This window comes from Triticum urartu, chromosome 2A, assembly GCF_056163025.1.
Source record: "Triticum urartu cultivar PI428250 chromosome 2A, HENAU_Tu73, whole genome shotgun sequence".
Lineage (NCBI taxonomy): Eukaryota > Viridiplantae > Streptophyta > Magnoliopsida > Poales > Poaceae > Triticum > Triticum urartu.
Genome location: NC_141874.1, coordinates 651,739,291 through 651,753,817, shown reverse-complemented (window position 1 = coordinate 651,753,817; position 14,527 = coordinate 651,739,291). Strand labels below are relative to the sequence as shown.

Below are 14,527 nucleotides of genomic sequence, written 5' to 3'. Positions count from 1 at the left end.
TTTCAGGATCACTTCTTGATCACTTCTAGTTCACGACCGTTGCGTTGCTTCTCTTCTCGCTCTTATTTACGTATGTTAGCCACCATATATGCTAGTGCTTGCTGCAGCTCCACCTCACTACCCTTTCTTACCCATAAGCTTAAATAGTCTTGATCTCGCGGGTGTGAGATTGCTGAGTCCTCGTGACTTACAGATACTTTCAAACAGTTGTAGGTGCCGATGATTTCAGTGCAGATGACGCAACCGAGCTTAAGTGGGAGCTCGATGAAGATCGTGTTCGTTGTGTTGTTTCATTTCCTGTTGATCAGTAGTGGAGCCCAGTTGGGACGATCGGGGATCTAGCATTTGGGGTTGTCTTCTTTTATTTTGGTTTCGTAGTCGGACCTTAATTGTATTCTAGATGATGTATGTTTAACTTGTATTTGTGTGAAGTGGCGATTGTAAGCCATCTCTTTATCCCTTTCTTATTCAGTACATGGGATTGTGTGAAGATTACCCCTCTTGCGACAAACCTACTATGCGACTATGCCTCTAAGTCGTGCCCGACACGTGGGAGATATAGCCGCATTGTGGGTGTTACAACATGGCCACCCTCCACTAAGTGCATGAATTGTGGTGATGAGTATTCTTGGTGTCACGCTTTGCTAGAGTGCACAATGGCAAGATGCACATGGGTGCTTGCCGATCTTCCTAAGTTCACCGAGCCATGCGCGAGGAATTGATCATTCAACACTACTGACAAGCTACCCAGAAGTGACAAAGATCATGTGACTTAGTTGGTCATGTGGGGTGCAAGGAGGAAGGCATTACATGAAGACATAGCTCAAAGTCTGATGGCAACACAATGTTTTATCGGGATATTCCTGTCGAATCTCGTTTGTCTCAGCCGGAGAAGAAGGATTTTGACACGCGGGTTGTGGCCAAAATGGATACCGCCTCCACATGGTTTCACCAAAATCAATCAAGATTCTAGTGTGAGCAAGAACTCTCACAGATGCACCATTGTTCTTGTTGCCCACGATGACTGGGGGCGGTTCTTGGGGTCCTCAACATTGGTTGTATCAATATGATGACCTGGAGACCTTGGGGGCCCTAGCTTGCCGAGAAGCACTAGCTCTAGTCGACGACATAGCTCACTCTCCTCTAACGGACCGGACAATCCTACTGTAGTAATGAAGGAAAGCAAGGAAAGCAGTAAAGCATATGAATAGATTCGCTTTCGCCATGAAAGTAGAAAGTTGAACATGTAGGCACACATACTCTTTCGAAGTTTTAATTTCTCCCATATGTACTTGGGCATTACATATGGCTTGTTAATCCGCAAATCTTGTTAAACTCGATTATAAAAGGGTGAGGTTTTCCCTCGAAAAAAATGAAAAATGAAAATCCATCGAATGGTAAGTAGCATTATTGTTATGTCATTTTTATCCAAGGCACAAATGGTCATAACTTTACAAAAAAATGACATCAGTACGTTTTTACTCAAGATATATGTACGTGACTTTTTTAAACATGTAAATATGTCCTTGCTAAAGGTTTCGAAATTGGGTACACCGGAACCCAGGTTCTATTATTTTGCCAAACAATACCGTGGAATGCATTTTTTGATCAAAAGGAAGAAACTAAGTAATCATTACAACAAAAACGCTACCACCACCAACAGGAAACAATTTTACCAAGGAACAAAAGCCTGACACCTTCACCAAACCCCTACTGATCATCAGACTAGGAAAACATCAACAACCAACACACTCAAACTAAAACATAGCAACATAATCCAGGTTTTGCATAAGCACTACTCAACGCACTCCAGACTCAAGACCCATCTTCCAGCCCGGGGAATACTGGAATGCTATAATTGAGTACTTTATATTTGTAATAATTGTTATCTAGCCATCAACATCAATGATTTTATACTTTATGATCAATAAAATGGTAACGGAACACTTTGTTAGTAGTTTTAAGTTTTAACACAAGAATCTCGGGGTGAGTCCAATGGGTGTCGCTTCCATGAGTTGGTGGTGTCCATGTTTTGTCCATATATAGCCTGGTGCGACGAGCAATCTAGAAGAGGTAGTACCTAGCAGTATATGAAGGTAGAATAATTTATTAAATGAGAAAACGTCCTTGTCAAAGCAATGAGAACATAAGAAAAAAAATTACTCAAACCATGTCAACAAATAAGACTCATCTCCTTTCCGTGATGGTAACAATGGAGAGGAAAGTCAGTGAGGCAGCGACTACCATTGTGGTGTGGAATCATTTATGCCTGCGAAAAGAGAACATGTCAAAAAGCGAACCAATCTGAGTAACTGCAAAAGAAGAAGAAAACATGCAAAAAGAAGCAGTATCTAGATAGATAATTGATGAGCTTCTAAATCTGCGCCGGGAAAATATGTGTAAAACTAAGAAATCATCTAATTGCGTTGGTGGAAATACTACTGTTTTGATACAACATCTGGTATTGAGTGAACGGGATATTCAAGCTCAAATGCCGTAAAAAAAAGCTCAAATGCATTTCCCTGTGAAGAGAAAAAACAATAAATTTCTTGAGAAATGATACATTTCAAAGATAAATTTTGCACTGTACATTTATATATAAGAATGAAGTTGCCTGGACCAAAATTAATTGCATAAGTGCACCACAAAGGTTGATTGCAGAGCATAAGTTACCGAAATAATGATTGTAACTAACAACCACACGAATCTTTTTCAGCATTTGTCAAGAAAACTATGTACATATAAGAACTATCTGGTCCAGAAATGTTTGTGAATTTGAATGGCAATATGTCACACATCTCAAAATCTGATGATAACGAAAGGTCAAAGATAAGGCTGGCTCTCTGATTATTATTTTTGAACAATCTCTAATTTTGGATTGTAGCCGATTTTATTACTTCCATGTAAGCTAAGACATTGGCTAGCCAGATTGCTATATTAAGGCTGGGTAGTGGATCTTCAGCAGAAGTGGAAAGAGAAAGGTCACTAGAATAAAGGTATTGCAGGTCAGACTTACCCCCTGGCGCCACTTTCTCTTCACCTTCCAATTGTTATGATTCTTATACTGATACAGAATTGTGCCTTTGTTCCTGTAGGCATATTTGGTAAAATAATTAGCTCACCAAGTAACACAAAGGACTCTGGTTACAGAACAACAAATTAGGGAGAATAGTTAGCTCACCAAGAAGCACGGTGGCAACAAGAGAAGATATGATAAATGAGGCTGTAAGGCCTCGATAAATCACATCTTGCGATACGTCCATCCGCTGCCTGTAACCATGTGTCAGTATTGAGGCGGCATTCCGCCAAATATACTTCGCGGGGATGAACGATTACAATGGAGTCACCAGCAAGGTTCGGCAAGGCACTACGGCTCACACTCAGAATCCTTTCAGCAATGAACAGAACATTGCCTTCGATACTAGTTACTGGGACGATCCTGTCAAGGATAAGGTCGGAGAGTCTGTAAACCAAGGGGTGCGTGAAGAATCCGTCCCTATACCCGATCACCAGGATCTCCGAGTCACATTGTGCCAGGTACTGAGGGGTGGGCATTTTGCCGGCCGGGCATGTGGCAATCAACTTCTTTGATGGCATCGGAGACGAACCTGATGCCATCCCCTCGTGCTCAGGTGGGCTGATCTGGAAAATCTGAGTGTCACCATGAAGAACGGTGTCAAATGTGGGGTTATCCATCATGTATAGCTTGCCTTGGGATGATATCAGCCTCCCAATTGGTGAGAGCCTCCAGCTCGGGACATTCCACCGATGGTCCTTGGAGGTAGCAAAGCCTAACACAGATATGTTATAAAACACGATCATGACAGTGATGACTGCTCCATCTGCACTGACGCTAACGGAGGTGGCACCGATGTTTCTAAAATACCCCCAGGCTATTCCATTGATGGTCGGGTTGGATCCGGGAGGAGGCACGAGGGTCGCGAGCGGCGGGAGGTCCACAATGTCGCCGGTGAAGGGGTTTAGGAGACGGACGGCCGTGTCCTCGTCCCGTTGCAGGAGGAGGAGGCCGTCGACCGAGTCGAGGACGCAGTGGTTCTTGAAAAGCGGGAGCAGGCAGCGCACGATGGCGCCGGTGGAGAGGTTGAAGAAGCGGATGTACCCGCGCAGCCTGCCGTGGCCAGGGTACAGGCCGTGGCCCTCCGGCAGCATCATCCACCTGCGCGGGTAGAACCGCGGGTCGACAACGCCGCGGCCGCGCGGGCAGACGGAGCATGCCCGCCAGTGGGGGCAGACGGCGCGGAACCGGACGTAGTCCCGGATGTCGCCGGCCAGCGCCCTCCACCCGACCAGACGAACTAAATCCGCGTGCAGGGACGCCCACCCAGAGGCGTCCGAGGCGGGGACGGCGTCGGCTGTGCGTCGAGGGCGCTTGCTGCCGCGCGCACGCGCGGCCGAGGGGCGCTTCCGGTCCATCGGCGATGACGACGCTGGCGCCCAGCAGCCAACCTGCCGGCGATCCAAACTCCAAAGACGTCGTACCGGCGATCTTCGTATCGGCTAACGGCCACGTGAATCGCCGCGGATCCAGCGGGAGACGCAAAAAAAAGGAATGAAAGGATTTTCTCTGTTTTTTCAGGGGAGCTGAAGCGATTGTTAGGCCGACATCGCGGTCGTGCACCAGGCCCGCGGAAAGGCGGCCCGCGCGCTGGAAGAGCCACAAGGATAAGGTAGAAAGCCCGCGAAAACGTTCTGCCTTTGGCACACCCAAAAGTCCAGGAAAAGTGTTCGCAAGAAAAAGAATGTCCGGGAAAATACAGAATCAAAATCACCTTTCGTCACAGCCATTCAGAAAGGTGTCCAAGCCCTCAACGGAAAAAAATCAGAAAGGTGTCCAACTGCAGCCAATCAGGCATTTTTTCCCCCTAAAAACTTCAAAGTGCACGCGCACCATCTGGGCGAAACGAGCGGCCGAACGCGAGCCGCTCGATCAGCCTAGATCGCGCGGTCATCGGCGTCAGGCGGTATCTGGTCGGGAGCGACCGAACACGCGTGGGGTTGGGCCCTCCCACAAGCGCCGCTCTCCTCGTCCAGCCGGTTCGCATCGCGCGGGACGCATCCGTGGCGCGGGCCCCACTTGTCATGGAGAAAGTAGAAAGCACGAAGGGTGAGCCACGCCTCTGTCTCCTTCCCTCATCCATTTTCCTTTCTTCTCAGTTCTCGCCCCATTCGTTCCATTTCTCCCCCAAATCCGGCGGACAGAGGCAACCATTGCTGCGGCTGCATCCGAACGAGAAGGGCAAGACCGCGGTGGGGATCCGCTTCTCGTCGGCGGCGCAGGTACGGGCCGCGGCTGCAGCCGAACGCGAAGGGCAGGACCGCGGTGGGATCCGCTTCTCGTCGTCGGCGCAGGTACGGGCCGCGGCTGCAGCCGAAGGTGAAGGGCAGGACCGCAGTGGGGATCCGCTTCTCGTCGTCGGCGCAGGTACGGTCGCCCCACCATTTTTGCCTCACATCTCCTGTTTCCCTATTTTTACCCTGCCGTGGTTGGGGCCCCCTGTTATTCGCTCGCCGGAGAGGGGTTCTGGGGTTTCCAGTGGATGTACGACGAGTACGAGGTAGCTTTTACGGAAGGCGTCGCCCGCGACTATCTGGTCACCTCCGGTGGATTTTGGGAGTTCTGTTTCGTCAGGGTGAGTCGAGCGTGCGTGTTCTAGCGGATACAGATTTCATGGCGATTCACCGTGGCGGACCAAGCTATCTGGCTAGCTTTGGCGTCCGCCACACCTAACTTGCCGCATTGACTAAGGTAGTACCGTATATACTAGTACATCTTTGAAAATTTGAGCAAACGCACTACTCTAGATCGATGGATATCTGCTTGTGTGCCAGGATCTGGTTGCTGGTTAATATAGATGATGAGTTGATGACCGTTATCCTCATTCAATTGCAAATGCTAACACAAAGTAATATGTCCTTATTGTTGGAAATATGCCCTAGAGGCAATAATAAAAGGATTATTATTATATTTCCTTGTTCATGATAATTGTCTTTTATTCATGCTATAATTGTGTTATCCGGAAATCGTAATACATGTGTGAATACATAGACACCAACATGTCCCTAGTAAGCCTCTAGTTGACTAGCTCATTGATCAATAGATAGTCATGGTTTCCTGACTATGGACATTAGATGTCATGATAATGAGATCACATCATTAGGAGAATGATGTGATGGACAAGACCCAATCCTAAACATAGCACAAGATCGTATAGTTCGTTTGCTAGAGTTTTTCCAATGTCAAGTATCTTTTCCTTAGACCATGAGATCGTGTAACTCCCGGATACCGTAGGAGTGCTTTGGGTGTACCAAACGTCACAACGTAACTGGGTGACTATAAAGGTATACTACGGGTATCTCCGAAAGTGTCTGTTGGGTTGACACGGATCAAGACTGGGATTTGTCACTCCGTATGACGGAGAGGTATCTCTGGGCCCACTCGGTAATGCATCATCATAATGAGCTCAAAGTGACCAAGTGTCTGGTCACGGGATCATGCATTACGGTACGAGTAAAGTGACTTGCCGGTAACGAGATTGAACGAGGTATTGGGATACCGACGATCGAATCTCGGGCAAGTAACGTACCGATTGACAAAGGGAATTGTATACGGGGTTGCTTGAATCCTCGACATCGTGGTTCATCGGATGAGATCATCGAGGAGCATGTGGGAGCCAACATGGGTATCCAGATCCCGCTGTTGGTTATTGACCGGAGAGCCATCTCGGTCATGTCTACATGTCTCCCGAACCCGTAGGGTCTACACACTTAAGGTTCAGTGACGCTAGGGTTGTAGAGATATGAATATGCAGTAACCCGAAAGTTGTTCGGAGTCCCGGATGAGATCCCGGACGTCATGAGGAGTTCCGGAATGGTCCGGAGGTGAAGAATTATATATAGGAAGTGCTATTTCGGCAATCGGGAGAGTTTCGGGGGTCACCGGTATTGTACCGGGACCACCGGATGGGTCCCGGGGGTCCACCGGGTGGGACCACCCATCCCGGAGGGCCCCATGGGCTGAAGTGGGGAGGGGAACCAGCCCATAGTGGGCTGGTGCGCCCCCCTTGGCCCACCCCCTGCGCCTAGGGTTGGAAACCCTAGGGTGGGGGGCGCCCCACTTGCCTTGGGGGCCACTCCACCCTTGGCCGCCGCCCCCCCCCCTTTGGGGAGCCTATATAAAGGGGGGAGGGAGGGGCAGCCGCACCCTTGACTCTTGGCGCCTCCCTCTCCCCTGCTACACCTCTCCCTCTCGCAGAAGAACGGCGAAGCCCTGCTACGGTGACTGCTGCATCCACCACCACGCCGTCGTGCTGCTGGATCATCATCAACCTCTCCTTCCCCCTTGCTGGATCAAGAAGGAGGAGACATCACGCTGACCGTACGTGTGTTGAACACGGAGGTGTCGTCCGTTCGGCGCTAGGATCTCCGGTGATTTGGATCACGTCGAGTACGACTTCCTCATCCCCGTTCTTTGAACGCTTCCGCGCGTGATCTACAAAGGTATGTAGATGCAATCTGATCACTCGTTGCTAGATGAACTCATAGATGGATCTTGGTGAAACCGTAGGAAATTTTTTGTTTTCTGCAATGTTCCCCAACAGTGACATCATGAGCTAGGTCTATGCGTAGTTCTTTTTGCATGAGTAGAACACAATTTGTTGTGGGCGTAGATGTTGTCAACTTTCTTGCCGCTACTAGTCTTATTTTGCTTCAACGGTATTGTGGGATGAAGTGGTCCGGACCAACCTTACACGTACGCTTACGTGAGACCGGTTCCACCGACTGACATGCACTAGTTGCATAAGGTGGCTGGCGGGTGTCTGTCTCTCCCACTTTAGTTGGAGTGGATTTGATGAAAAGAGTCCTTATGAAGGGTAAATAGAAGTTGAAAAATCACGTTGTGGCTTTAACGTAGGTAAGAAAACGTTCATGCTAGAACCCTCTTGCAGCCACGTAAAACTTGCAACAAGAATTAGAGGACGTCTAACTTGTTTTTGCAGCAAGTATTTTGTGATGTGATATGGCCAAAGTTGTGATGAATGATGAATGATATATATGTGATGTATGAGATGTTCATGCTATTGTAATAGGAATCACGACTTGCATGTCGATGAGTATGACAACCGGCAGGAGCCATAGGAGTTGTCTTTATTTTTGTATGACCTGCGTGTCATTGAGAAACGCCATGTAAATTACTTTACTTTATTGCTAAACGTGTTAGCCATAGTAGTAGAAGTAATAGTTGGCGAGCAACTTCATGGAGACACGGTGATGGAGATCATGATGATGGAGATCATGGTGTCAAGCCGGTGACAAGATGATCATGGAGCCCCAAGATGGAGATCAAAGGAGCTATGTGATATTGGCCATATCATGTCACTATTATTATTTGATTGCATGTGATGTTTATCATGTTTTTGCATCTTGTTTACTAAGAACGACGGTAGTAAATAAGATGATCCCTTATAATAATTTCAAGAAAGTGTTCCCCCTAACTGTGCACCGTTGCTACAGTTCGTTGTTTCGAAGCACCACGTGATGATCGGGTGTGATAGATTCCAACGTTCACATACAACGGGTGTAAGACAGATTTACACATGCAAACACTTAGGTTGACTTGACGAGCCTAGCATGTACAGACATGGACTCGGAACACAGAAGACCGAAAGGTCGAGCATGAGTCGTATAGAAGATACGATCAACATGAAGATGTTTACCGATGTTGACTAGTCCGTCTCACGTGATAATCGGACACGGCCTAGTTAACTCGGATCATGTTATACTTAGATGACTGGAGGGATGTCTATCTAAGTGGGAGTTCATTGAATAATTTGATTAGATGAACTTAATTATCATGAACTTAGTCTAAAATCTTTACAACATGTATTGTAGATCAAATGGCCAACGTTGTCCTCAACTTCAACGCGTTCCTAGAGAAAACCAAGCTGAAAGACGATGGCAGCAACTATACGGACTGGGTCCGGAACCTGAGGATCATCCTCATAGCTGCCAAGAAAGACTATGTCCTACAAGCACCGCTAGGTGAAGCACCTGCTCTCCCTGCAGAACAAGACGTTATGAACGCTTGGCAGACACGTACCGATGATTACTCCCTCGTTTAGTGCGGCATGCTTTACAGCTTAGAGACGGGGCTCCAAAAGCGTTTTGAGAGACACGGAGCATATGAGATGTTCGAAGAGCTGAAAATGGTTTTTCAAGCTCATGCCCGGGTCAAGAGATATGAAGTCTCCGACAAGTTCTTCAGCTGTAAGATGGAGGAAAACAGTTTTGTCAGTGAGCACATACTCACTATGTCTAGGTTACATAACCGCTTGACTCAGCTGGGAGTTAATCTCCCGGATGACGCGGTCATTGACAAAATCCTTCAGTCGCTTCCACCGAGCTACAAGAGCTTTGTGATGAACTTCAATATGCAGGGGATGGAAAAGACCATTCCTGAAGTATTTGCAATGCTGAAATCAGCAGAGGTTGAAGTCAAAAAGGAACATCAAGTGTTGATGGTGAATAAAACCACTAAGTTCAAGAAAGGCAAGGGTAAGAAGAACTTTAAGAAGGACGGCAAGGGAGTTGCCGCGCCCGGCAAGCAAGCTGCCGGGAAGAAGCCAAAGAATGGACCCAAGCCCGAGACTGAGTGCTTTTATTGCAAGGAAAGTGGTCACTGGAAGCGGAACTGCCCCAAATACTTAGCGGACAAGAAGGCCGGCAAAATGAAAGGTATATGTGATATACATGTAATTGATGTGTACCTTACCAGTACTCGTAGTAGCTCCTGGGTATTTGATACCGGTGCAGTTGCTCACATTTGTAACTCAAAGCAGGAGCTGCGGAATAAGCGGAGACTGGCGAAGAACGAGGTGACGATGCGCGTCGGGAATGGTTCCAAGGTCGATGTGATCGCCGTCGGCACGCTACCTCTACATTTACCTACGGGATTAGTTTTGAACCTCAATAATTGCTATTTAGTGCCAAGTTTGAGCATGAATATTGTGTCAGGATCTCGTTTAATACGAGATGGCTACTCATTTAAATCCGAGAATAATGGTTGTTCTATTTATATGAGAGATATGTTTTATGGTCATGCTCCGATGGTGAATGGTTTATTCTTAATGAATCTCGAGTGTAATGCTACACATATTCATAGTGTGAGTACCAAAAGATGTAAGGTTGATAATGATAGTCCCACATACTTGTGGCACAGCCGCCTTGGTCATATAGGTGTCAAACGCATGAAGAAGCTCCATGCAGATGGACTTTTAGAGTCTCTTGATTACAAATCATTTGACACATGTGAACCATGCCTCATGGGTAAAATGACCAAGACTCCGTTCTCAGGAACAATGGAGCGAGCAACCAACTTATTGGAAATCATACATACTCATGTGTGCGGTCCAATGAGTGTTGAGGCTCGCGGTGGTTATCGTTATGTTCTCACCCTCACTGATGACTTGAGTAGATATGGGTATGTCTTCTTAATGAAACACAAGTCTGAGACCTTTGAAAGGTTTAAGGAATTTCAGAGTGAGGTTGAGAATCAACGTGACAGGAAAATCAAGTTCCTGCGATCAGATCGTGGAGGAGAATACTTGAGTCACGAATTTGGCACACACTTAAGAAAATGTGGAATAGTTTCACAACTCACGCCGCCTGGAACACCTCAGCGTAATGGTGTGTCCGAACGTCATAATCGCACTCTATTAGATATGGTGCGATCTATGATGTCTCTTACCGATTTACCGCTATCATTTTGGGGCTATGCTTTAGAGACTGCCGCATTCACTTTAAATAGGGCTCCGTCGAAATCCGTTGAGACGACACCGTATGAATTATGGTTTGGGAAGAAACCTAAGCTGTCATTTCTAAAAGTTTGGGGATGCGATGCTTATGTCAAGAAACTTCAACCTGAAAAGCTCGAACCCAAGTCGGAAAAATGCGTCTTCATAGGATACCCTAAAGAAACTATTGGGTATACCTTCTACCTCAGATCCGAAGGCAAGATCTTTGTTGCCAAGAATGGATCCTTTCTAGAGAAAGAGTTTCTCTCGAAAGAAGTAAGTGGGAGGAAAGTAGAACTTGATGAAGTATTACCTCTTGAACCGGAAAGTGGTGCAACTCAAGAAAATGTTCCTGAGGTGCCTGCACCGACTAGAGAGGAAGTTAATGATGATGATCATGAAACTCCAGATCAAGTTGCTACTGAACTTCGTAGGTCCACAAGGACACGTTCCGCACCAGAGTGGTACGGCAACCCTGTCTTGGAAATCATGTTGTTAGACAACGGTGAACCTTCGAACTATGAAGAAGCGATGGCGGGCCCAGATTCCAACAAATGGCTTGAAGCCATGTAATCCGAGATAGGATCCATGTATGAAAACAAAGTATGGACTTTGACAGACTTGCCCGATGATCGGCGAGCGATAGAAAACAAATGGATCTTTAAGAAGAAGACGGACGCGGATGGTAATGTTACCATCTATAAAGCTCGACTTGTCGCTAAGGGTTATCGGCAAGTTCAAGGGGTTGACTACGATGAGACTTTCTCTCCCATAGCGAAGCTGAAGTCCGTCCGAATTATGTTAGCAATTGCCGCATACTATGATTATGAGATATGGCAAATGGACGTCAAAACGGCATTCCTTAATGGTTTTCTTAAGGAAGAATTGTATATGATGCAGCCGGAAGGTTTTATCGATCCTAAGAATGCTGACAAGGTGTGCAAGCTCCAACGCTCGATTTATGGGCTGGTGCAAGTATCTCGGAGTTGGAACATTCGCTTTGATGAGATGATCAAAGCATTTGGGTTTATGCAGACTTATGGAGAATCCTGCGTTTACAAGAAAGTGAGTGGGAGCTCTGTAGCATTTCTCATATTATATGTAGATGACATACTTTTGATGGGAAATGATATAGAACTTTTGGACAGCATTAAGGCCTACTTGAATAAGAGTTTTTCAATGAAGGACCTTGGAGAAGCTGCTTATATATTAGGCATCAAGATCTATAGAGATAGATCAAGACGCCTCATAGGTCTTTCACAAAGCACATACCTTGATAAGATATTGAAGAAGTTCAATATGGATCAATCTAAGAAGGGGTTCTTGCCTGTGTTGCAAGGTGTGAAATTGAGCTCAGCTCAATGTCCGACCACGGCAGAAGATATAGAAGAGATGAATGTTTTTTTTGACTGAACACTGTGAGGCAACAGCCCCATAGCCTTTTATTAAAACTTGGCCAAACAAAACAAATACAAGGAGTTTAAAAGGTAAGGCTAACTAGGAGACAGGGGAACCTACCTATATCTGTACAAATATACAAATATACAAATATACAACAGCATATGCCACAAGATTAAGGCAAAGCATGAATCCAGTCTAGGAGAGGTTGCTTGATAGAGGCCTTCATCCTATAGGAGTGCAGAGTAATGTCATGGATGAATTTGGCTTTCCATCTGCCAAAGCTTGGCCTAATATGCCTGAAGATCCTGTCATTCCTTGTGGTCCAAATGCTCCAGGCAGCAAGGTAGACTACTTCAAAAAAGAAAGGATGGTTGAAACTTCTCTTGGCAGCCAGAATGCATTCACGAGGAGTTAGCCCAGCATACCAGTTAATTTGCAGATAATTCCAAACCCTGGTGCTGAAAGAGCAGTGGAAAAAAAGATGATTTCTGTCTTCATGCAAGTGGGCTATGCACAGTGGACATGAGTTATCATCCTCCTGTGATCTCCAATGTCTTCGTAGCAACATATCCCTCGTATTGAGTCTATCATTCAGCATGAGCCAGGCAAAAACTTTTATTTTCATAACACACTTACTCTTCCATATCCATTTACAGGGATCATCATCAGGTAAGTGAGCATGGGCCATAATGTAAAAACTCTTGGCAGAGTATTGACCATTACCAGGTGTCCATGACCAAGTGTCAGGTTCAAGGGGCCTCCTTTGCAGTGTGGATAGATGAGATGTTAGAGACATCAGTTCATCCATTGCTTCCTGGGACAATGGCAGTTGGAAGTAGGTTGAAATATCAAAATCCTCAATGAAATCTCTGACTGAAATCTTATCATCCAGTGTGAATGAAAACAACCTAGGAAATCTCTCTTTAATTGGTTGGTGGCTTCCACCTAAGATCCATGTATCATGCCAAAAGAGAGAGCTATTTCCATCATTGATTGTAATAATACAGTGATTTCTGTAGGTGTCATGTAGTTTCATGATGTCTCTCCACCAAAAGTATCCACATTGAACTGTTGCATGAGGAACCACTCCATCATAGTAGGTGTCCCAGATCAAGGAAACCCATGGTATATCAGCCCTATTGTAAAACTTGTGTAGGTGTTTGGTAAGAAGGGCCTTGTTCTGGATTGCAAGGTTTATTATGCCCATGCCTCCCTTATCTTTTGGTTTACAAACCATTGGCCAGGCAGCTAATGACTGTTTAGGTGTATCAGAGTTTCCCCTCCATAAGCATTGCCTCATAATTCTCTCAAGCTGTTTAATGATAGTAGCTGGCAAGCTAAGACTGCAAAGGAAATATATTGGCAAGGAGGTAAGAACAGACACTAGCAGTTGTAGTCTAGCCCCCTGGGAGAGGAGGGAGGAGCTAGCAGAGAGTCTTCTTTCCACTCTATCTACCACAGGCACTAGGTCTTGAACTCTTGGTTTTGTGGTGCCCACAGGTAGGCCTAGGTAGGTAAAAGGAAGGGACCCAACCTGACATCCAAAAATTGCTGCCAATCTATTAGTTTCTTCCCCTATGCCTCAACCATAGGGTCTATTATGTATGCCATGCTGTGTACCAGACCTGATGTAAACCTTGCCGTAAGTTTGGTAGGTAGGTACCAAAGTAATCCCGGCAAGGAACACTGGACAGCGGTCAAGAATATCCTGAAGTACCTGAAAAGGACTAAGGAAATGTTTCTCGTTTATGGAGGTGACGAAGAGCTCGTCGTAAAGGGTTACGTCGATGCTAGCTTCGACACAGATCTGGATGACTCTATGTCACAAACCGGATACGTCTATATTTTGAATGGTGGGGCAGTAAGCTGGTGTAGTTGCAAGCAGAGCGTCGTGGCGGGATCTACATGTGAAGCGGAGTACATGGCGGCCTCGGAGGCAGCACATGAAGCAATCTGGGTGAAGGAGTTCATCACCGACCTAGGAGTTATACCCAATGCGTCGGGGCCGATCAAGCTCTTCTGCGACAACACTGAAGCTATTGCAGTTGCCAAGGAGCCCAGGTTTCACAAGAAGACTAGGCACATCAAGCGTCGCTTCAACTCCATCCGTGAAAATTTTCAAGATGGAGACATAGAAATTTGTAAAGTACATACGGATCTGAATGTCGCAGATCCGTTGACTAAACCTCTTCCTAGGGCAAAACATGATCAACACCAGAACTCTATGGGTGTTCGATTCATCACAATGTAACTAGATTATTGACTCTAGTGCAAGTGGGAGACTGTAAGTGCATCTAGTGCCACCCCTAGTTGGT

At 46.2% G+C, this 14,527-nt stretch overlaps 1 protein-coding gene and 1 pseudogene across 1 annotated transcript in view; one reads left to right on the top strand and one right to left on the bottom strand.

Moving 5' to 3' along the window:
- Positions 1–14,527, top strand: part of LOC125539437 (uncharacterized) — a 32,555-nt gene that overhangs the window by 17,840 nt on the left and 188 nt on the right. The window lies entirely within an intron of this gene.
- On the bottom strand, positions 3,160–4,553 carry LOC125533885 (uncharacterized; annotated as a pseudogene).